Source organism: Chrysemys picta, chromosome 1 (genome assembly GCF_011386835.1).
Source record: "Chrysemys picta bellii isolate R12L10 chromosome 1, ASM1138683v2, whole genome shotgun sequence".
Lineage (NCBI taxonomy): Eukaryota > Metazoa > Chordata > Testudines > Emydidae > Chrysemys > Chrysemys picta.
This window is the reverse complement of record NC_088791.1, coordinates 187,293,742-187,318,928: the sequence shown is the minus strand read 5'-3', so window position 1 is coordinate 187,318,928 and position 25,187 is coordinate 187,293,742. Positions and strand designations below refer to the sequence as shown.

Genomic DNA, 25,187 nt, shown 5'->3' with positions numbered 1-25,187 from the left:
GCACTCTTGAAAATTTTACCCCATGTTACTTAAAGGTCAATCACATACCCTGAATAAATATTATGAACAGCTAATAGAGTGAATAGCTTTGACAACCAATAGTATAAAATGGCATGTAGCATTCATCACACAACTCTGAATAGCAAACTGATGTGCAAAACTCAAGATCTGTTCATGAGTAATAGTTTTCTCCAGTCTCTAAAACCATGCGACAAATTGGAACAAGTTACTGTGCATGTGGGGACAGTAAACTTCTGTAGTTTTCCCCGCTCACTTAGACTGTTGGGTTAGTTGATATAGGGACTGCATCCAAATAGCATGTCTTATCTACATACTGTCAAAGGGAGAAGTGGGTGTTGGGAGATAGGTGGCTATGTCCAAACAAAGGGCTTTTGCGTGTATACCTGTACACAGATATCAGGAGATCTTCTGTAGGCAATCAAGGGTTTTGTGGTCTTTAAGAGACTGAATCTCCTATATCATCTGTTGGGGGAGCACACTGCTGAATGGAAGAATTCTAAGGCAATTCCATGAGTTGCAAATCACTCAGTTTCCATTCTTCTGCATAGAAAGAACCCATGCAAGAGAGCATGTTCCAGCAACAGTATTGACCATGGTGCTACGTCAGCCTCAAAAATTACTGGCTTGCTGGAAGAAACAAGTGATCTGGGATCCTTTTATTTGGGGAGTTCAATGCTCAAAGCAAAGCACCCCCACATAGTAACATTTCATCAAACAAATGCCATCTATTCTCCCGCTCCTTAAATCCCCTTCTTTTCTATTTGATGTTCTGATGGAATGTATTCCTTTTAAGAATGTTCTCTATACTTGCAAGGAAATTCAGATTCATCCATATGAGCTGACAATAGGAACTAAAACCCTGAATTTGTCCCAGTCTGCTTCTTTCTTAAGGTTTTTTTATTGGAACAGGGAGAAAGAGAGAACAAATTGAAATCTTCCCATATCCCAAACCCAAGTTCGGTCTGAGCTTAGCATCAGGCTAGCGTACATGATAGATGTTGTAAAACCCAGGGAAAGACAGAGTAGAAGATGGTAATCTGTTTTAGGATGACAGATGGAACACCATAACTAAAATTGAAAACAGTAAGAGAGGAAACAAAAACTAGATCTTGTAAAAATACTGCCATTATTTGTATCATTAAGGAAAGTATAGAGTATTGTACTTTTTTTTTCTTGGTCTGAAATGATCATATTGGCATATTTTATGCCACATGTGGGATTGTCCATATGTATTTCTTCTATTTAGCAAATTCTTAACAGAACATCATTACTGTTGAAAAACGATCCCAAAATAGAGCATGCTAAGCATGATTGTCATCCAAGTATTACAGGTAAATCTTTTATTTGCCTATGGTGGAAAAAACAACATAGCACTGTCTTTCTAATGAAAATGGAAAATTAGAATATATTCATGAAAATTCTACTGGGAATAAATCACAGGAAAAATGTTTTCCTTGGGTAAGGTTTTATTTCCCGGATCATGAGCTTCTGAAGGACATGTGTATTTATGACAAAGCTTCTAATATGATAGGTAAAATGTTATATGAAAGACTGTAAACTCCAAGGGGAAAATAATAAATCATGTAACCACAGGAAAGTGCTTCATTAAAAAATATCTACTGAAGCTTTATCAGACTGCAGTTTAAATGCAAATGAATTTTAAAGGTGACCCACCAAGTAATTGCTCCAAAGTATTCTTTAGTAACTAAATAACATAACATAGTTGATACCTGAAAAGACGAAATTGAGTGTTAAGTATCTGAATGTAGCCTAGTACCTAGAAAAAGGAATAGGACAGGTGGGGACTAAAGGAAGCTGAGAGAAAACAAAAAAAAAGAAAAAGAAAAAGCCACACTAGTGAATCTCCGAGTCCATTCGTATTTTGTAAAATGTTCAGCAGTTACTAATTTCTTATGTAATGAGCAACGGTAACCACCTTTTCCACGCTGCAATAAGTGTGATGACTCCACATTGACTTAAACTCAGCAGTTTTTTCTGACTCAACCAGTGGGACGCTAACTATTGGTGCACTCTATATAGCTGCAACCTACACATCCTGAGGGTCTTAATTTGCATGGCAACTACTATAATGTGTGAGATGGACACACTGAGTCCAGTCACTAAGGGGCTCTGTATAATGGGGAAATCTAGTCTGCCTGGTCACCAGTCATCAGAAAATAGCTATTCCATAGTTTGAGCAGTGAACTTCAAGCAGAGCTTCAGCCAAACTAATCACCAATAGACACAGACAGTGCCTTTCTACTGATTTCATGTAGACCTATTCCTCCAGCAGCCAGTAGAGCCAAAACAAAACTTTCTAGGTATGCATGTGTAGCCAGAGGAAAAGGGCATATAGTGTACGTGATGTTGGAAACAGATGACTTGCCAGTATACAAACACAAGTCTCAGAATACAGAACTACAGAGTATTAAAGAGAGAATGGCAGGAAATTGGGACTATGCAATAAAGTAGGTTAATATATTGTCTCAGGAAGCCTGGATCTATATAGAAGTGTTGGACTAGGTTGGCCAAATCTCACTTGAAATCAGCTGAACATGAGTTTCACTCATCTCTCATTCTGAGGTGCGCTTGCTCAAGTATCAATACCAACTAGAAGTCAAATAATGGCTGTGATTTTCAAAGGAGTCTAAGGGAATATAAGTGGGATTTGAATGCTTAACTTTCCCAGACTCCTGTCAGAATCCCAGCCCAGTACTTTCTTGTGCACACACACCGTATGTTATTTTATTTTCACTAGTTCTTTCTGTTTATATCTGAGATGTATTAACAGTACCATTTATCACCACAGTATGGAGAATTCCTAGGTTTAAAACAAGTATTTTAACATTTTTTCTCCTCTGTAACTAAATTTATAAAACTTCATCAGGCAAAGGTCTATAGTCTTCCTGAACATTTTAAAATGACCTTTCACTTCTCAAGTGCTGGACTCACTGCTACAACGTGAATATAAAGAGATGCATTCTGCTCAACACTAACTTCATTATGTCTTCACTTGCACAAGTGTAAATCAGTACAATTAAATTAGAGTGAAACAAGCATCAGTGATAGCAGAATGAGAGGCATTGACTTTAAAGGGGTGAGTTTGGCTGTATCCCATAATACTCAGAAACCTATGTTCAAGGATGTTGATTGATGATTCATAAATTAGCAGATTTTTAAGGCCAGAAGGGACCATTATGATTATCTAGTCTGACTTCCTGCATAACATAGGCCAGGGAACCCCACCCACTAACTTCTGCATCAAGCCCATCAGTTTTGCTTAAGCTACATCATATCTTTTAAGAAAGGCATCCAGTCTTGATTTCAAGACTGCAAGTGACTGAGAATCTACCACAACACTTAGTCATTCTGATGGTTAATTAATTACTCTCATTGTTAAAAATGTGCACCTTATTTCTAGTCTGAATTTGTCTAGCTTCAGCTTCCAACCACTGGGAAGCCCCGATAAAGTCAGCGGTTGAAGGATATGATTGCTTTTGTTTAAAAAAAATAAATAATGTATGAGCTTTGAATTTCAAGTCCCTGTAAGAAAAGGGAGGAGATAACAATGGAGTTCCTGGCTGATGCAAAGGTTGTCTGCTGTACCAAATAGTGGTAGCAAGCAACTTATTTTGTTACTCTACAGTGATACAAGACTTAATGACTAAAACTAACAAAATACAGGGAGAGATTTATATCTGCAATTTTTAAGGGATGAGTTGCATTACTGAATGGAGTAACAAGAAAAACTTTATTCGTGCCAGGATTTCTATAATATCTCTAGCACCATTTTCTTTTTTAGTTAATTCAGCATACCTGAATCTCTGTATGTTATCTTTAATAGAATTGTGTTCATAGTAATGTGTTTGTCAGACCATATGATTGGAAATCTCAGGGCCCTCTAGTATTTTTTGGCGTAGTGAAAATATTACTGTGGAAAGTCTTTTGTTTCCTTTGCCGCTCATTCTAATCAGCAGACTGACCATTTACTGTCAGAATAGCATTTAAAAATATAAAGATTGCTTGCTTGTCAAACTAGTCTCCTGGCCATTTTTGGTTTGGTAATTCCAACCCTATATATGGCACTGGATTTTGTAACAAGCCAATTAATGACAAGGTGCATTATTAGAAAGACAGTTGGGGAGAAAAAGATACTCAAGTTTTATCTTAAAATGCTGACTAAATTCTGATTTAATTTTCTGCTTAAAGCATTCTGATTTCAGGGCACTAAAAATAAACTAATCTAGAACACACAAACCCCTGGATATTGAAGAAATGCAAAATAGCCTTAGAAGGAAATCTTTTTTGGTACTTTCCCATTGGAACCTTGGCTTCAGAGGGTTTTGATTAACCCTAAACAAGACTTTTTGGTTTTCTGACTGTCCTAATTTTCATAGTATCATATTGGAGCTAAATATGAGGCAGCAAAACAGTTTTCTTTTCTTTTGAGAGGCTCAAATTGTTTCAGAATAATTTAACAAAAAACCTTCTGGGCAATTAATATAAGGTATGCCTCTTTCCAGTGGTAATATTAGGTATGATCCAACTATAAGACTGGAAAATAAAAATTTGAGTAGTTTTCCCAATGAAAATGCCTTTTAAATGTCATGAATGGCCTATGATTTTTCTGCTTCGTATACTGCTTCTCTCCCTCTGTTACATTGCCACAACTGCAGTCAGCAGAGACACTTGGACTAGGTCATCCTTAATTTAAAACAGGGTTTTGCCAAGAAAGTGACCCCTGGTCTGGAACAAACTCCCATTAATCCAAAATAGCCCAATTCTATAAATCTTCAGGACACTCTTCAAATTGTATCTATTTGTGTGGGCCACTTTGGAGGGTAAGTTTTCTGTTGCATGGGCTATTTAATTGTTTTTGTAATTTATGGCAGGGTCATCTAGAGACTTGATTTGATCCCTTCATTCTGCTTTTGTATAACTCTAGAGAAAATAAATACATTTTAAAATACCACACAGGTCTATTCTACTCCTGTAAACCATATTAGGCGCTTTGCAAATTCAAAGGAAGTATAGGCAATAGAAATTGTTATTATTATGGGTAGATTTAGCTTAGATTCCTTTTCACCTATTAGAAATCATTCTCTCCATTTGGCTTCAATAAACAGAGCCCAAAAAAAGCAAATCTCTTGAAATAAATTAAAAGAAGTGATGAGGATTAGAAACCCACCTAGACAGTCATGTTATCCCAGTTAACTAATTACACTTTTAAATTAGCATAACCACAGTTTAAAAGGCCGCCAACTGATTTACATTTACTCAAACTGGAACTTGTAATGGTCCTCTCTTGAAATAATTAGCAGCTTTGTTTTTGAATTCGGACTGGTAAGCTCTCTCTGACTGAGACATTTTTCACTATAAACTAGTCTCGTGACAGACTGGATTCACAAACTATTGTGTTTCAGCCAAATGTATGGGGGGGAGGGAGGGAGAGAGAGAGACCTGCGGCTGCAGTTCTAGACAATTAGGTTTGTGATTAGGTTTCTGTGGGTATTTCTACACTGCAATTGAAAGTGTGCTTGCAGCTCAGAGAGACAGACCTATGCTAGCTTTAATCTAGCTAGCACAGCTTCAAAATAGCAGGGAAGCTATGATGAAATGGGCTTCAACACAGGCTGTACAAGCCCACCCGGAACCATGGTAGGTACTTGGATTCCTAGTCTGGACCAAGGTCTTTGCCAATGCAGCTTCACTGTTATTTTTTGACATATCCAATATTAGATCACAGGCGAATGGAGAGAGTCTCCTATAGCTACTATTATACAATTAAAGAAAGTAGACAAACTATCTGCTTACACTGTGTACTGCCACAGGGAGTCCATCCTTGATTACAGAGATCTGAGGCAAACTTTTCCAGGGCCTGATCCAAAGCCATTTGAAAGTCATGGGAACCTCTCTGTTGAGGTCATTGGATCAGGCCCATGAGTAGCCATGCTTCCAGAGAGCATAGTAAGTTCCCCTTTTCAGGAAATGCTAGTAAGAGATGAGTGAGAGCCATGTTAACACAGATTGCTTCTTCAAGGCCTCAGTCTCTGAATAAATTGAATGAAGGCTTAAATCACCAGCTGATTGTCTTTTGGTGGAATCCCAGTGAAGGAGAAGTGGTAATGATACCTATATCATCAAGTGGGGTCCTACAGTACTGTACAATTTGACTATTAATGTGGGAATTAAAAACATAACAACTGTTTAAAAGCAAAACAGTAAAACTGCTTCATATCTGAAGTCAAGAAGGTATCTAGCTGAAAGTGCAAGGGAAAGTATCTTATCTGTAGGTAATAAATACCCTAACTAAAATTTAACCAAAATAGCAGGGTTAATTTAAGACTGCAAAATTCTGTATCTTCCATTTTTATGTGCAGTTTTGTTGCAGCCATGTTGGTCCCAGGATATTTGAGAGACAAGGTGGGTGAGCTAATATCTTTATAAAGTGATGTGTGTGGTTTCACTTTATTTTAGATTTAACAGATCACTTTTCCAAGGATCCAAATGTTTTATGTAATAGACAACTTTGTACAATGAAATTACTTTAAAGAATAACTAGAAAAATGAGTTTGAAGCTTTCTTTGGATATAAATATGCAGGACTTCAGATATTTTTATCATGTGACTTTTACAGTTATACTGGTCTATTTAGTGTCTAACATTTTATTTTGATTTTTCCCAAAGTACTGCACATGTGTCATTTTGTGTCTCTGAAACAACAATTTCTGCTATATGGTAGGTCCATAGAATCCTTGAGGAAACTTTGTAACAAAATTGCACTGATGCTTTTGAAGTGTCTTGGATTTGAGCGGTCCTAAATAGAACCACCTAACAAGTTTATGCTTAGGTTTTCTTCTGTTTGTGAGGAAACATAGCGATAATGTACAAATGACTGCAACTTGACTGACAGCTTTCCAAATGGTTTTAGACTTCACTCATTCATTCAAGATTTTAGACTCTTAAGAACATAAGAATGGCCATACTGGGTCACACCAATGATCCATCTATCCTGGTAGCCAGTGTCAGATGCTTCAAAGAACGAAACAGAACAGAGTACTTTATCGAGTGACCCATCCCCTGTCGTCCAGTCCCAGCTTCTGGCAGTCGCTTAGGGACACCCAGAGCATAATAGCCATTCATGGACCTGTCTTGCATGAACTTATCTAATGCTTTTTTGGACCCAGTTATACTTTTGGCCTTCACAGCATCCTCTGGCAATGAGTTCCACAGGTTGACTGTGCATTTGTGTGAAGAAGTACTTTCTGATGTTTGTTTTAGATCTGTTGCCTATTAATTTCATTGGGTGACCCTTGGTTCTTGTGTTTATTTGAAGTGGTATATAACAGTTCCCTATTCATTCTCCCCACAGCACTCATGATTTTATAGACTTCTATCACTTCCCCTCTTACTCATCTCTTTAATCTCTCCTCCTATGGAAGCTATTCCATACCTCTAATCACTTTTGATACCCATTTCTGTACTTTTTATTATTCTAATATCTAGTTTTTGAGACAGGGTGACCAGAATTGCATATGGTATTCAGGCTTTGGGCCTACCATGCATTTATATAGTGGCACGATGATATACCCAGAAAGTTGATGTACATTTAAATATATGTGGTGAGAAGTATGTTGTTAAATCCTTAGAGTGATTTCATACTCATTTCCCCTTTTATCCATCCTCCAGTCAAATACTTTTCAGCAAGTCTCAGCTTTTACAACGGACTGAAAGTATCATCTAGATTTGGAAAAAAATTATACAAATAAGCCATTGATGGTCAAACCTCAAAAGATCTGGATGTTTAATGAAAGCTTTTTTTTTTTTTGTATTCCCTTTTTATAATATGGAATAGCTGTTCCTATCTTTCCTTCCACCTTCATGCTATTTCATAAACTCCTTTTTTCTGTTCTCTCCTTCCTTTCTCTACATCATTCTCTCCCTTCTATTACTTTCCTCTCTTGTTTTCCACTCCTAATCTCTCAGAACTCTCCATGCCTCTTGTACAGTCTTACTTTTAATCTCCCCCCACACAAAATCAAACTTGCGCAAACTACAGCCTTCTGTCCCGCCGCCCCCTAAAAAATCACCCACATACTGCCTTGCCCCATGTCAGAGCTCATAAACATACATGCAGGGTTCCTGAGAAAAGCTCCTCCACAATAAAGTTCATCTATGCACACATATAAATACCTACCCACCCACATATACAGCTTTTCTTCCACCCGTATCCTTAAACACATGGCTTTAGGTTCCCTTCCCTGTTCACAAAGAGATGCAGACTCCTTTCCCTAATTATCAACTCATATGCACAGCTTCCCCCTATATTTCTGTCTCGTACTCAGCTTTTCGACTCTGTCATGTATGAGATTTATTCCTGCCCCCAATTCTTGTGCACTGCCTGTGTGTGTGTGTGTGTGTGTGTGTGTGTGTGTGTGTGTGTGTGCCTCATGAAATCTCAGTCTAGAAGTTCTGATCCCTGTCTTGCTTCTCCTCCTGCCCAGGAAGATGGGTGGCAGACTGTTTCAGCACTTGGTGGGGAGGGTCACTAGGGAAGGTTAGTAGCACGTAAGGGAGTTTTAGGAGGAGGAAGGAGCATTTTTATTTTTGCTTCCTGTTCAATTTGAGCAACAGATCTGTGTGGAAGAAAAGTTGGGTGTGGCAGATTAAACTCCTTCTAGACTCCCTTAGACTGACTCACTTAGACTCATCCATTTACCAACATATAACTGACAGCCCACCGCCACCATTTACAGACCTCCTCTGAATGTGACCCACTTAATCTAAAGGAGTTAATGTTGATTTGACTCGCATGTCAAAGCGCTAGAAGAGAAGAATGTAGCAAGAAAAGCAACTTCCTTCTGCTTGCATCATCCAGCTCATTGGTGTGTTAATTACACTGATTTGGATTTCCTTATACAGGGGTAGAATGGGTATAAGTAGATCTAAGGGAGTCTCAGTCTAACCAAATCTATAACAAGGTTCTATTAGCATAAGGAAGTCTATCTTACACATCTCTTCTGAATTTGGCTCATAAACTAAGTATTCAAGCATGAGAACTTAAAATTTGCTTTACATAAGTATTTGACTAAGTAAAACGTGGTAATCAAATATTAGTTGGAAGAAGACACAAAAGACACAGGACTGAAGGACTGGTAAAGGACAAATATAGTACCTATCCATGAAAAGGGAAATAAGACCCACCCAAGGAATTCTAAACCAGTCACCTTCACTTTGGTACCCGGAAAGATAAGGGAGTAAATAATCAAACAATCAGTTTTTAAGTACCTAAAAGATAAGGTGATAAGGAACAGTCAACATGAATTTGTCAAGAACCAATCATGTCAAACCAACTTAATATCCTTCTTTGAAGGGTAACAAGCCTTGAGAATAGGTTGGAAGCATAGATGTGATAGATCTTGACTTTAGTAAGCCTTTTGATATTCTGTCACATGACCACATAAACAAACTTGGAAAATATAGCCTAGACAAACTTACTATAAGGTGGGGGCACAATTGGTTGAAATACCATACTCAGAGAGTAGTGATCAATGGTTAACAGTCAAGCTGCAAAGGCATATGGAGTGGAGTCCCACAGGGATCTGTTCTGGATCTGGTTATATTCAATATCTTCATAAATGTTTTGGATAATAGCATGGAGAGTGCATTTAAAGACTGCAGATGATACAAAGCTGAGTGGACAAGCACGTTAGAGGACCAGATTAGAATTCAAAATGACCTTGACAAACTGGAGAAATAGCCTGAAATAAATAGGATGAAATTCAGTAAGGACAAATGCAAAGTACTACACTTAGAAAGGAATAGTCAGTTGCACAAAGGCAAAATGGGAAATGACTGCCTAGGCAGTCGTACTGCTGAAAAGGATCTGGGGCTTATAGTGGATCAGAAACTAAATATGATTCAAAAGTGTAATACTGTTGCAATGTAATACTGGTTTAGATAATACTTGGTCCTGCCTCAGTGCAGGGGACTGGATTAGATGATCCAATAAGGTCCCTTCCACTCCTACATTTCTATGATTTCTATGAACATGGTTGGAGAGCATTCATTTTTATTTCTGGATAGAAACATATTTTTTTCAATAGTCACCCAGCTTTCATTATAAGTAAAAGTTGGAAAATGCTGAAGATTGCTAAGGAAGGAATACAATAAGTGTTAACTGAGCTAATACTAGACCGCAGGGCTTTTGGATAAGAAAAGAGACAAGGTAAAATAAGAATGGAAACAAAACATTAAGTTCTAAAGATGGTGAGCTAACTATAAAAAGCATCAGCAATCAGAGCAACAGGAAAATCTGAATTTATTCAGTGAAAAGACAAATTTCTGCAAGCTATAATGAAAGAAGGGGAAAAATTTTCCCCTCATAATCCTAAAAAAAAAAAAAAAAAAAAACCCACACAAATAAATAAAATAAAAATGGAGAGGCCTAGGCCTTGTAGACCTGAACTTGGGGGAAATGTCTTGGAAACCTCCTCTCCCTGATCATATTAAATATCTACCACTCCTTGTCTGATTTGTATATCTCTTGCTCTATGGTTGTTTACAGGAGTCTTGTGCTGAAGTTTTGCAGTCTTAGGTACAAATATATTGTCAAAAGAAAGTACATTTAATTTTGGTAAAACAGATGCCTGATAGCCTCAAAGTCAGGCAGTGTTTCTGATTTATATTTGTATAATAGTTTTGTAATATAAATAAACAACAGCATTTATAAGCAGCAATATTGGGCAGGAAGCTGACCTTTGTAAAGGATCTGAAATGTGGATGCAGCATTGTCTGAGGAAAGTATTTAATCATATATCGTCATCTGTTTATCTGCCAAGACCACAAACTAGCTACTTCTTAGTCTATTGTTTTAGAAACATTAAAACCACAGCTTGTAGAATATGGCCTTCACGTAATTATCTGTCAATTAATGTCTTGCGGCAGAATACCTCTACATCCATGAGAGATTCTCCCAGTCAGCTAAATCAACTGCACAGAAAATCTGTAAATTTCTTTCTCTAGTATACTTCATAAAAATGAAAGCTGTGACTTGTTAACTATGGCAATGGATCAATGGAAAAATGCAATCTGATAATTGCAGAGTTGGTGGAGAACCTCTGCAGCAATGATTTTTGATGACAAACCCAAAAGTTCAAGTGTACTTGTGAAATTTAGCCAATGGTTGCCTTAGGGTTAGAATGTCTTGTTAGGACATAACCCAAATCAAGAGGTGGCAAGTTTCTGTGCATCGAAAGAGTATTCTGTGGAAATAATAGTCTCAGGGAGCTGCTATTTCCTACCTTTTCTCCCATGAGGGAAGTAGTATATCGCTGATCTATCCCCTGTGCTCCATCAGCTATGTCCACCAATGCATTGAGGACACAGGGCCAAGGCTCCACCCATTGCAGAAGCTGGGAATGGGGGACAGGGGATGGATCACTTGATGATTAACTGTTCTGTTCATTCCCTCTGGGGCACCTGGCATTGGCCACTGTCAGAAGACAGGATACTGGGCTAGATCGACCTTTGGTCTGATCCAGTTTGGCCATTCTTATGTTCATTCTCTGCTTCTGCCTGTTTGCTTGTCCCAGAAAAGAATATCCACAACACTCTTTTCTTCTGTGTGGCCAGAACCTAGCTCACACATAGTGTGAGATGCAGTATTTCGGTCTGGATGGTCATGGAGCCCAAGATAAAATCAATCCTTTAGTGGAGTACAGCACAAAAGCAAATGTGGTGCAGGCTAAACTGCAGCTAACATTGCTGCAACCTTGTGACGGCCGTCTTCTGAGCACAAGCCTTGTTTTGGATCTGGTGAAACTTCTTCATGCCAAAAAGGAGGTTAGTGGAATACATGCAATAAAATGAGTAAACTATATGATGTGATACCATGAATTGGTAATCATTTAAAATATAATCATTACAAAAGAATAAGTTTGTCAAAATATCTGTAGATATTTGTTTGGAAATGGGGAAATTACTCTAATAGGAGAATATATTCTATGAACCCAAGCAGGAACAAGCTTTTTGAATATTAATGAACTGGTTTCCACTGGGAGACGTTACACTTGAAATAGTGTATATATCTGTCAAGGTGCTGCCAAATGAAATTCAAGGATTGCTTCTCAACTTCAGTGAAAGCAAGGTCTTTCTATTCATTGGCATCATCTGCAAGATTCTCTTTTTGATCATCTTCCAACCAAGTCCCCACTCTTGTAATCTGATCTGTGTGGGCAGACTCCTGCACTTGTATGGTGCCCCATTTATTTCAGCAGGACTCTCTCAAGGTACAGGTATTTGGCTCTGCAGAGCAGCTAGCAGAATCAGGGCCCAAGATCAGAAGTAATAGGAATACCTGTAAAATGCTACGTATGCTGTTTGGGTTCTTTGTGTGATTTCCCACCCCCACCCCCAGTATTTTGCATGCTGTCATATTTCTAGACTTACTTTTTTATGAAACATAATATTAAATGTCTTCTTCATTTCTCAACCAAAGGAAATATTAGTGACACATAAAAGATTCTACATTTTTGTTCATTCAAATTTTCTTTATATGGGCAGTTTGCATGCAAAGGCTACCATTAGGCTCTGGTAAACCAGAAACTTTGGATGCAGAGCCAAGCTAAACTTGGCACTGTAAGCCCAAACAAAAACTGAGCCACTAGAGCTGACTGTACATATATGAAAATGAAAATAAGTGATATCCATGTATAAGGTCACTTCAGCCTTCAGGAAATAATGCCAGAATATACTTTCTGGTTGGACTGGTCTTAATTTCTGCATATATTCCTGATAGTCTGGAGGGAGGGCAATTTAGAAGGGTATCAAACATTACTTTGGAAAAACGGAATGAGTAAGCTGCCTTATTGTGTTATGGTATCAAGGTACTATTGGTATTCATTGGGACGTCCACATTATGCATGAGTGTATTATGCAGAGCATTGTAAATAAGGGCCAGTGTAACTTCAGACAAAAACATCCAGATATGCTATCCGCCATATATATCATACAGATTCCATGTCACTTCTTTAAGCTTGTTAAAGCATTTATTGATGCAATCTATGGTATTCTCTTGCCTTTAATACCATATGCCCTGTGTGTTATGAGACCAGTCATAAACACCTCAAAAGGAGAGAGAAGTGATAATATATAGTAGTAGAAGTATCTAAAAATTACGTAAGCCAACTGTGTTCTATAAAAAATGTCATATTTTAATATCTGATGTTTTGTGGTCTGCCAGGTCTGGAAAAAAACTTGTGTATCGATACCCACTGACATCCATGACAAAACTGCAGTGAACTTTAGTGGGAGATGGACTGATCCCAAATGTCTTATATCCTATAGATTGAGGGGTGGACTTCTGGCTTTCTAATGGTGTATGGCTTCTGATTCTATCTCTGAAGGGGGGGGTGCCTTTTGATATACTAGACTTTAAATCAGAATATTGCCTTTCCTCAGTCTTGTGCCAACATAATTCTATCAGCATCTTTTGGAGTGGAGGAGAGAATTTTTTTTTTCAAGCCATTTTTTTTAAATGGCAGCTGTTTGAAGATGGAGGATGTAATTTAAAGAGCTGAGTGTATGAGAGAGGCCAGAATAGATGATAAATGCAATTTATCGTGGGCAGCAACACTCTATTTGTAATGTGTGTGACATTTTATATACGCATATTATAAATTAAATGGTTTTAAAAGTGAGTTATATCCTCAGGCGGTATAAATCTACGTAGCTGCATTGGCTTCAATGGAGCTGTGCTGATTCACACCAGCTGAGGTTCTGGCCTAATGTGTGGAAGCCCAAAGAATTAGATATTCAGATAACAAAAACTAGGTTTAGTGACAGTTAAGGTTAAAGTTAGGACTACTCAAAGTCTTGTAAGCATGAATATAACCAGCAAAGGGGAATGTTGTCTTCAGCATTCTTTGCCAGCTTCACATTGTGCAACAAAAGGGTTTTAGACATTCAAATCCTCCATAAGGCACTCGCTTCTATCTCCAGTATGTATTGAAAAGCAGCATATTTCCAAATTTCATCCAACTTGCTCTGTCATATGCTCCCACTATTCTGCCAAGAGGTCCCTGTCTTCCTTGAGGGCAGCTTGGCTTTACTCCCATTTGGGAAAAAAGAGAATCACTGGCCATTTTGGGGGGAAAAAAAACACTTTAAATGTGGGCACCTGTGGCCTCAATTTCACTGAGAACAATAGGACAATGGCTCCAATTTTGAAAGAACCATTCTTCATGGAACTGTGTGTAGAAGACCATTATTCATCAGTCTCTTGTGAAGAGACTTTCAATTATGAAGAATAATGGCAAAATATGAGAGGGGTAGCCGTGTTAGTCTGAATCTGTAAAAAGCAACAGAGGGTCCTGTGGCACCTTTGAGACTAACAGACTTCTGTTAGTCTCAAAGGTGCCACAGGACCCTCTGTTGCTTTTGGCAAAATATGACTTAATCCTGGGGGGAGGGGGAAATCTTCAAATATAGCCAAAATTTCAGTGAGTTTTATTATATGGAAAATTTGAAGAGTGTGTATTACTCTGCTGATAATTCAAGATTTTTAAAAAAAAAGATCTGATGCAGTTTGCTAAACTTCTGAAGAACCTATTTAAAATTAACTTTAACTCAAAAACTAATCAGTTAACTTGTGACTACTCAGAAAATACATTCTGCACTCAAAACATAGTTGCTTTAATTTTGATGGGGCTACACTATAATCTTCATATGTAACACAATGTTTGTATCCTTGATGTATGTACAAAACACAACTAACTCTTAACAATGGAACCATGACCATCACTTCTGTTCTATTTATGAACTGTATTAAGAGGAAGCTTTGAAAAATCTCACAAAGCAAAGATTGTATAATCCATTTTAGACAACCATAATTCCTTGTATGTACATTTCATAAGAAACAAGAGGAGAACTGTCGTGTGATTCATTTCTTAAATATAGAGTGATTCATTTCTTATCTGGCTCATGAAGGAACACATAGGACTTACGATATTGACTCTAATGGGAGAAGTTCAAGACCATAAATTTTGAATTTAATAAAAAATGCATGGTTTTACTAAAGTTACAGGAAATAAATCAACACATGCTTAGGAAGCTCACACTTATACATACGTTAGCAATCATGAAGTCTTTTCTCTAGATCTTAAATAAATTGGACTTGCTAACCGCATACTTGTGTGTGTATATAAATAGGGAATAATATTGTTTCAATTGTTACAACATGTGATTTGTATAATAATAACATGAATACTATTCCATATTAATGTAACAAAATTTCGTAACAAGGAGAGCTTAGCAAATCTGGATTTAGTTTGTTTCAGAGTGCATTTGTGAAGAAAGCCAGCCTGCCAGCCAGCACTAATTCATACATATTATATGGCTATAGATGTCTTATGCTGTGCAGCATGACAGTGCAAGACTAAATGGAAAAGATTTTTTTTAAATGGAGGCCTAAAGTTAGGAACCTAAGTCCATATGAAGGCGTATAAATAAATGACCTGATTTTCAAAAGTTCTGAGCACCCAGAGACTCTCATTAGTCAATCCAAGTTGTGCATCTTTAAGGACTGAAGAATTGGACCCTTCCTTTGTTCAGGAGGAGGTTATAAAGCATAGTCCAAAGAAGCAATGTATCTATACCATAATTTGGGTATCTGTTCTCATTTTTCCTTTTGATGCCACGTAAATAGTTTTGGAAGCCTGAATTTTAGACAGACAGCATTGGGAGAGAATGAGTTAAAGTCTTAGGAATTTGTTTATGCAAACATATTTATATTCAGCTTCCAAAATGGTCCTTTTCATACTCTCACCCACATAATGTGCTACACCAGGGAACTGCATGAGCACTTTTAGCACAGGAATTTACAAATATGAGAAATTATGCAAGCATTGCATATGCAGAACTCCCAACATAGTTCATGGGAGTTCAGCATGGAAAGGATTTGGCCATCAGTAATTTTGTGCCATACGTAATTTTTTTTAAAGTGTACAGTAAAATTGTTTCCCCAAAATACTACAATAATGCTGCAGTTGTGATCACTGGAGGAAGCGACTTGAGCTTCCCATACCTTCGGGATCTGTCTTGACTGGCAATAAGAGCATGATTTTCAGTCGTGTTAGCTCAGTTGAGTTAGCCTACATCTTGATGGGACTTTTCAATCATTTAAGCTAACATGTGATCTCCTGTTATCTGGCCATATTTTAACCTATGCTCTATTCCTCACATACACCCAGAACAGACCAACTATGTGATACTTTGTGGCACACTTGCAAGATCATCTATTTGCATGGACATTTGGGGAGAGCTGGGGTTTGAAGGGCCTTGTGATCACTGCGATTTGGAGGGTGGCAGGGGTTATTCTTAGTGTGGGTAGAACTGGCTATTGCATGTAATGCTGCTGTAGTTGCTATGGGTTGTGTTTTTAATGGTTTGTCAAGATACCAATAGCCCAAAAGAGGCTACAGATCTAACACACCTCTTGTGTATTAAAATTAAAGTAAATAAAATTATTATGGAGGCACCAGTCACAGCTCCATTGTTAAGGTTGAGAAATACAGTATATTTTCTTCAAAATTACTGCACTCACCCTTTGAGTACAAAATTAATATTCCAAGAATTCATAAACAGCTTGGTTAGTTAATTTGATTTCATTTTAAAATGGGTCCTTCATTTACCCTGAATGATAGAATAATACAGACTCCTAACTGTGTGGGAAGTCTGAAAACTCACTGAAATTTTGTGACTAGGCTATAGTTTCAAGAAGTTAGGTTGTAATTAAGCTAAATTGTTAATTATACCTAAGGCCAAGTGAACAGGCCAACTCGCCCATAACTGGGCCCATTGCAACATTAGAAATAATTCACCCACTGGCCACCCTTTCTTGAAAGTCAGTTTCCATGTTCCATTTCTATTGGTTATTATGAGTCAATGACATGAGACTGGACTCTTTTGTGTCAAGAGTTCTGATTGATAGCTGACGTGACCCATAGAGTCATTATTCCTGTAAAGTTCCTCATGACAGCATGAGCATCACTTTTCTGAAGGCTCTCCAAAGCACTGCTACTTCAGCTCCATTGTGCACCCAGGCAGAATTACCAGGGAAGCTGAAGCAGGAGCATAGAGGAAGCTCTCAAAGTACAGAGGCACTGGGACTCAGGGACTACAGCTCTCAGCTCTTTTTTCACAGTGCCAGTCCCCCTAACAGTCTGTTTCCCAAAGACAGCTCATCTCTCCATTGGGCCTATACACATCACTGATTCTCTCTGTCAATCCCCTCTCCCCAGCCCCACTCTCTCCTATGAGGCAGTGTTCCAGAGCAGTGGAAAGCAGTCAGAATATACTGGTGAATCTGGCTCTAAAACTAAATGGGTCAGTGGATGTGTATGTACTTCTATATAATATATATTATAATGATCCAACTGATCTTCAAATCATGAGAGACATTAGCTATTATTTTTGGGTTTCAGAGTGGTAGCAATGTTAGTCTGTATCCGCAAAAATGATGACGAGTCCTTGTGGCACCTTAGAGACTAACAAATTTATTTGGGCATAAGCTTTCATGGGCTAGAACCCACTTCATCAGTTGCATGAAGTGAAAAATACAGGAGTAGGTATAAATACATGAAAGGATGGGGGTTGCTTTACCAAGTGTGAGGTCAGTTTAACGAGATAAATCAATTAACAACAGGATACCAAGGAAGGAAAAATAACTTTTGAAGTGGTAAGAGAGTGGCCCATTATAGACAATTGACAAGAAGGTGTGAGTAACAGTAGGGAGAAATTAGTATTGGGGAAATTAAGTTTTGTAATGACCCAACCACTCCCAGTCTTTATTCAGGCCTAATCTGATGGTGTACAGTTTGCAAATTAATTCCAATTCTGCAGCTTCACATTGGAGTCTGTTTTTGAAGTTTTTCTGTTGAAGAGTTGCCACTTTTAGGTCTGTTATTGAGTGACCCAAGAGATTGAAGTGTTCTCCTACTGGTTTTTGAATGTTATGATTCCTGATGTCAGATTTGTGTCCATTTATTCTTTTGTGTAGAGACTGTCTGCTTTGGCCAATGTACATGGCAGAGGGGCATTGCTGGCACATGATGGCATATATCACATTGGTAGATGTGCAGGTGAACGAGCGCTGGATAGTGTGGCTGATGTGGTTAGGCCCTAAGATGGTATCCCTTGAATAGATAAGCGGACAGAGTTAGCACTGGGGTTTCATAGAATCATAGAATCATAGATTATAGGACTGGAAGGGACCTCGAGAGGTCATCGAGTCCAGTCCCCTGCCCGCATGGCAGGACCAAATACTGTCTAGACCATCCCTGATAGACATTTATCTAACCTACTCTTAAATATCTCCAGAGACGGAGATTCCACAACCTCCCTAGGCAATTTATTCCAGTGTTTAACCACCCTGACAGTTAGGAACTTTTTCCTAATGTCCAACCTAGACCTCCCTTGCTGCAGTTTAAACCCATTGTTTCTGGTTCTATCCTTAGAGGCTAAGGTGAACAAGTTCTCTCCCTCCTCCTCATGACACCCTTTTAGATACCTGTAAACTGCTATCATGTCCCCTCTCAGTCTTCTCTTCTCCAAACTAAACAAACCCAGTTCTTTCAGCCTTCCTTCATAGGTCATGTTCTCAAGACCTTTAATCATTCTTGTTGCTCTTCTTTGGACCCTTTCCAATTTCTCCACATCTTTTTTAAAATGCGGCGCCCAGAACTGGACACAATACTCCAGTTGAGGCCTAACCAGAGCAGAGTAGAGCGGAAGAATGACTTCTCGTGTCTTGCTCACAACACACCTGTTAATGCATCCCAGAATCATGTTTGCTTTTTTTGCAACAGCATCACACTGTTGACTCATATTTAGCTTGTGGTCCACTATAACCCCTAGATCCCTTTCTGCCGTACTCCTTCCTAGACAGTCTTTTCCCATTCTGTATGTGTGAAATTGATTTTTCCTTCCTAAGTGGAGCACTTTGCATTTGTCTTTGTTAAACTTCATCCTGTTTAACTCAGACCATTTCTCCAATTTGTCCAGATCATTTTGAATTATGACCCTGTCCTCCAAAGTAGTTGCAATCCCTCCCAGTTTGGTATCATCCGCAAACTTAATAAGCGTACTTTCTATGCCAATATCTAAGTCGTTGATGAAGATATTGAACAGAGCCGGTCCCAAAACAGACCCCTGCGGAACCCCACTCGTTACGCCTTTCCAGCAGGATTGGGAACCATTAATAACAACTCTCTGAGTACGGTTATCCAGCCAGTTATGCACCCACCTTATAGTAGCCCCATCTAATTTGTATTTGCCTAGTTTATCGATAAGAATATCATGCGAGACCGTATCAAATGCCTTACTAAAGTCTAGGTATACCACATCCACCGCTTCACCCTTATCCACAAGGCTCTTTATCCTATCAAAGAAAGCTATCAGATTGGTTTGACATGATTTGTTCTTCACAAATCCATGCTGGCTGTTCCCTATCACCTTACCACCTTCCAAGTGTTTGCAGATGATTTCCTTAATTACTTGCTCCATTATCTTCCCTGGCACAGAAGTTAAACTAACTGGTCTGTAGTTACCTGGGTTGTTTTTATTTCCCTTTTTATAGATGGGCACTATATTTGCCCTTTTCCAGTCTACTGGAAACTCTCCCGTCTCCCATGACTTTCCAAAGATAATAGCTAGAGGCTCAGATACCTCCTCTATTAGCTCCTTGAGTATTCTAGGATGCATTTCATCAGGCCCGGGTGACTTGCAGGCATCTAACTTTTCTAAGTGATTTTTAACTTGTTCTTTTTTTATTTTATCCGCTAAACCTACCCCCTTCCCATTAGCATTCACTATGTTAGGCATTGCTTCAGACTTCTCGGTGAAGACCGAAACAAAGAAGTCATTAAGCATCTCTGCCATTTCCAAGTTTCCTGTTACTGTTTCTCCCTCTTCACTAAGCAGTGGGCCTACCCTGTCTTTGGTCTTCCTCTTGCTTCTAATGTATTGATAAAAAGTCTTCTTGTTTCCTTTTATTCCTGTAGCTAGTTTGAGCTCATTTTGGGCCTTTGCCTTTCTAATCTTGCCCCTGCATTCCTGTGTTGTTTGCCTATATTCCTCCTTTGTAATCTGTCCTAGTTTCCATTTTTTATATGACTCCTTTTTATTTTTTAGATCGTGCAAGATCTCATGGTTAAGCCAAGGTGGTCTTTTGCCACATTTTCTATCTTTCCTAACCAGCGGAATAGCTTGCTTTTGGGCCCTTAATAGTGTCCCTTTGAAAAACTGCCAACTCTCCTCAGTTGTTTTTCCCCTCAGTCTTGATTCCCATGGGACCTTACCTATCAGCTCTCTGAGCTTCCCAAAATCTGCCTTCCTGAAATCCATTGTCTCTATTTTGCTGTTCTCCCTTCTACCCTTCCTTAGAATTGCAAACTCTATGATTTCATGATCACTTTCACCCAGGCTGCCTTCTACTTTCACATTCTCAACGAGTTCCTCCCTATTTGTTAAAATCAAGTCTAGAACAGCTTCCCCCCTAGTAGCTTTTTCAACCTTCTGAAATAAAAAGTTGTCTCCAATGCAGTCCAAGAATTTGTTGGATAGTCTGTGCCCCGCTGTGTTATTTTCCCAACATATATCCGGATAGTTGAAGTCCCCCATCACCACCAAATCTTGGGCTTTGGATGATTTTGTTAGTTGCTTGAAAAAAGCCTCATCCACCTCTTCCCCCTGGTTAGGTGGCCTGTAGTAGACTCCTAGCATGACATCTCCCTTGTTTTTTGCCCCTTTAAGCCTAACCCAGAGACTCTCAACACTTCCGTCTCCTATGTCCATCTCTACCTCAGTCCAAGTGTGTACATTTTTAATATATAAGGCAACACCTCCTCCCTTTTTCCCCTGTCTATCCTTCCTGAGCAAGCTGTACCCATCCACACCAACATTCCAACCCAGTTTGTAGCAGGGTTTGGTCCTGGGTTGGTGTTTTTGTTGCGTGGTGTGCAGTTGCTGGTGAGTATTTTCTTCAGGTTTGGGGGCTGTCTGTAGGCGAGGACTGGCTTGTCTCCCAAGGTCTGTGAGAGTGAGGGATCGTCCTTCAGGATAGGTTGTAGATCCTTGATGAAGCGCTGGAGAGGTTTTAATTGGGGGCCGTAGGTGACGGCTAGTGGCATTCTGTTACTTTCTTTGTTGGGCCTGTCTTATAGTTGGTGACATCTCAGTACCCTTCTGGCTCTGTCAGTCTGTTTCTTCATTTCACCAGGTGGGTATTGCAGTTTTAAGAATGCTTGATAGAGATTTTGTAGTCGTTTGTCTCTGTCTGAGGGATTGGAGCAAATGCAGTTGTATCTTAGAGCTTGGCTGTAGACAATGGATCGTGTGATGTGGTCTGGATGAAAGCTGGAGGCATGTAGGTAAGTATAGTGGTCAGTAGGTTTCCGGTATAGGGTAGTGTTTATGTGATCATCGCTTATTAGCACTGTAGTGTCTAGGAAGTGGGCCTCTTGTCTGGACTGGTCCAGGCTGAGGTTGAAGGTAGGATTACTATTAACTGGAATTAATTTGCAAACTGGATACCATCAGATTAGGCCTGAATAAAGACTGGGAGTGGTTGGGTCATTACAAAATCTAAACTTAATTTCCCCAATATTAATTGCTCCCTACTCTTACTCACACCTTCTTGTCAACTGTCTGTAATGGGCCAGTCTTTTACCACTTCAAAAGTTATTTTTCCTCCCTTGGTATCCTTCTGTTAATTGATTTATCTCATTAGACTGACCTCACACTTGGTAAAGCAACCCCCATCCTTTCATGTATTTATACCTGCTCCTGTATTTTTCACTTCATGCGTCTGATGAAGTGGGTTCTAGCCCATGAAAGCTTATGCCCAAATAAATTTGTTAGTCTCTAAGGTGCCACAAGGACTCCTCATTATTTTGGGGGTTTGTTTAGTGTTCATGTATGACATTTAAAAATAAATAAATAAATAAAAGGAAATACCTAGACAAAACTGCATTGAGATGGAGTTAAGGTGTTTACATAGGATGACTAGATAGCAAGTGTGAAAAATTGGGACAGGGAGTGGGGGGGTAATAGACACCTCTATTAGACAAAGCCCTGAATATTCGGTCTATCCCTATAAAATCAGGACATCTGGTCACCCTATGTTTACATCGCAGCAAATAAGGGTAAAATGTGTTCTAGGGATCTTATAATTATCCCCAAAACAAGCATTACAAACCCAGGAAATTTGGTGTTAAAGTCACTCTCTAAAGAAAAAATGGAAACACACTGAGATGTAGAAATGTAGTTAAGGCATCTAAATGACCATAACATGCTCTGAAATGCATTCTAAACAGCCAAGGTGGACGGATAGGTGGGAGAAAATTAGTAGCAGTAGTATCCCCTTTTACTTAGGCACAGAGATCTGTCCTAGGTTACCCAGGAACTCTGTGGCAACACCAGAAAATGAACTCAGATCTCCTCCTGTGTCCTAGTTCAGCCCCTTATCCACAAGATGATCCATTCTCCTATTCTCCCTATAGAATTTAGGAGCACTGGAGAATCTTTCTAGAGTATAAGATACAGCATATGCTGCGAGTGAGGAGGAAGGAACTCAACAAGACCTGGCAATAAATCCTTCCCAGCTATATAATAAAAACCCAATGTCTTGTCTGTAACTTCTTAACATAAATCAACAGATTTTCTTAAAGTTAGTTACATACCCCTACAGATGTATGTGGTATGTTGTAAATACTAATGTTCCACTGATGATGATGGAGACTTCTTATGAAGAACAGTTCTTGAGAACATAAGGGATCAGGTCATGAGAGAGATTTATAGCTCAAAACCCTGTTCAAGATTGCTCTATATATGTATACTGTATGTACATACCATATTTATGTAAATATAACATTCTTTCCATGGGAAAAATGTTTGGAATGTGCTTTCCTTCATAAAAAAAACCATCACCCAATTCATCAATCTTTTCCCCTCCTCTCCTGGGTAATCGGTCCTCTCTGTGTTACATTTTGCAGAAAGTCATAATCCAAACAAAAAGTGGAGTCACCCTGAAAGGGGAAATTCCAAGCTTTAGCACATAAAACATGCTCATAAAAAGGTTTAAGGATATTCCAAAATAAAGGGGCAAAAGTTACGTGAGCAATATATATATATATACAAGAGCAATAAATCAAACGTGGAAATACACACAGGCTCACACACACGTATGTACATCAGAAGGATTGTTGGCTCATCAGTTACAGGTGAAAAAATTGTTAAGATACTAAATATCCTTTCAAATGGTATTTGAATTGGAAAGCCTACTTTTAAAGTCTCTGATTCAGAAAAGTGTCTTTTTTCAGGATAGCACTCAAGCACATGCATCAAAACAAGTGTGTGCTTAAATGCTGCCTGGAATAAGGAGGGATCTAAGTATCTGCTTAAATGTATTACTGAACCAAGTTCAAAAAGTGAAAGGCATTATTCCACTGGGCAAGAACAAAGGAAAGTTCAATACATTTCTTAAAAGAGATCACTTTCCTCCAATTTATCATTTCCCTTTTCCTGCAGTGACAGGACTGCTTGCTCTGTGTTAAATTTAGTAAAGTGTTTGTAAATCCAGATCTGAGTGGGGTCACACAGAGTAAGACAAATCCAAGCTCCAAATGTGTCATCACGACAGAAAGTTTTAAACATTTTTTTAGAATAAAGGAGAATTTACTAACGCCCTAGGAAAAGGATAACTTGTGATAACAAAAAATTCCTTCTGCAAACATATATAAGTTATGTATTGTTGCTTGAGAAAACTTACCACCCTATTCTACTCTACCAAGCACACTGATTGGCTGTCCAGCTGTTTGTTGTTGTTTATATGGCAGTATAGGGGCACATGGAGCCTTACAAGTACAGCTGGTCAGAAATTCTGTCATTTAAAAATTTTCTGCAGAATGGAAATTCTGAAAAACAATTATAATTTGGAGATATTGCATTGTTTTAATTTAATAACATCAAACAATCTTTTATACTAAATATAGTATTTAATACAAAATTTAATATAAAAATAAAAACAAAAGCTTAACAAAAAAGTTTATCAAAATGGTACATAATGACACTAAACAAGAAAGTTGAAACAATTTGTTTTTATTGTTTTTTGCTAAAAAAAATTAGTCCACTTTAGCACCTTCCTGTGAACTGTTTCTATTTTGACTAAATTTCATTTCTCAACAGAAAACTGTTCCTTTGAAAATGTTTTGAGCAGCTCTGCTTATAAGTATTTAAGAAGATAATGTCCCAACCCAAAGAAGATTGCAGGATCAGGCCATTTCTTGTAAAGACTCGTGCTCATGCATAACTTTCAATACTGCGAGTTGTTCCATTGACTTTAGTGAGTATTTCTATTACCCCCTATCTTTGATTATTTTACATATTTATAGGGAATGTGTTGCATTAGAGTCTGGGTATCATTATGTAATTTAAACAATACAAAATTATCCCTCAGGTGTATACTGAACATCACCATCCTTCATCAACCTTCCTTAGAGGAGAAAAAACAAACCCAGAAGATTATTTGTGCTTCTCTACATAAACTGCTTGTCATTTTCCCCTTCATTCAATGACCTGTATAACACAAAAGAATGTCTCAAGCAAAAACACATTATTTATGCTGATTCTGAGACCACAATTTTAATCAACTTATATAGGTACTTCTCTAGGACTTCTGTTGTTGTCATATTAACCAAGTGCAGATGTAATAGTGTAACTGTATTTCATATTTGTAAATCCTGTTTAGCCAACAGTAGCTGTATTATGTCAGGGCTTCAGTAAATCATATGATAGAGCATCTATCGAAATTTTGCATTATTTTCTCCAGATATCCTTTCATTTTCTCAGGTATTATTTGGCTTCCAAACTAAACTTCTAAAGGGGGGAATATCAGCCAAACAATCATTACCTTCTAGCAGCTGTTTGGTGGTCTATGTGAATTGAGGTGGCACCCTTACTGTTTCTAGTGGACAGGAGACATCTGTGTTACAAACGTTATTGGAACGATCACCCCGTTAGCCTCAGCAGAGTGCTAAGGAATTAATAAGCTTTGTTTTCCACATTAAATATCATTTTATGTTGTATCTTTATTACCATATATGGTATATT

The 25,187-nt window shown here is 38.3% G+C and overlaps 1 long non-coding RNA gene across 1 annotated transcript in view; it reads left to right on the top strand.

The window, feature by feature from the left end:
- The window catches only part of LOC122174231 (uncharacterized), a 923,450-nt gene extending 898,484 nt beyond the window's left edge, over positions 1 to 24,966 (top strand). Inside the window, exon 4 of the long non-coding RNA XR_010594534.1 lies at positions 24,264 to 24,966. This is a non-coding gene — a long non-coding RNA (uncharacterized LOC122174231). The remainder of the gene's footprint in view (positions 1 to 24,263) is intronic.
- The last annotated feature ends 221 nt before the right edge of the window (positions 24,967 to 25,187 follow it).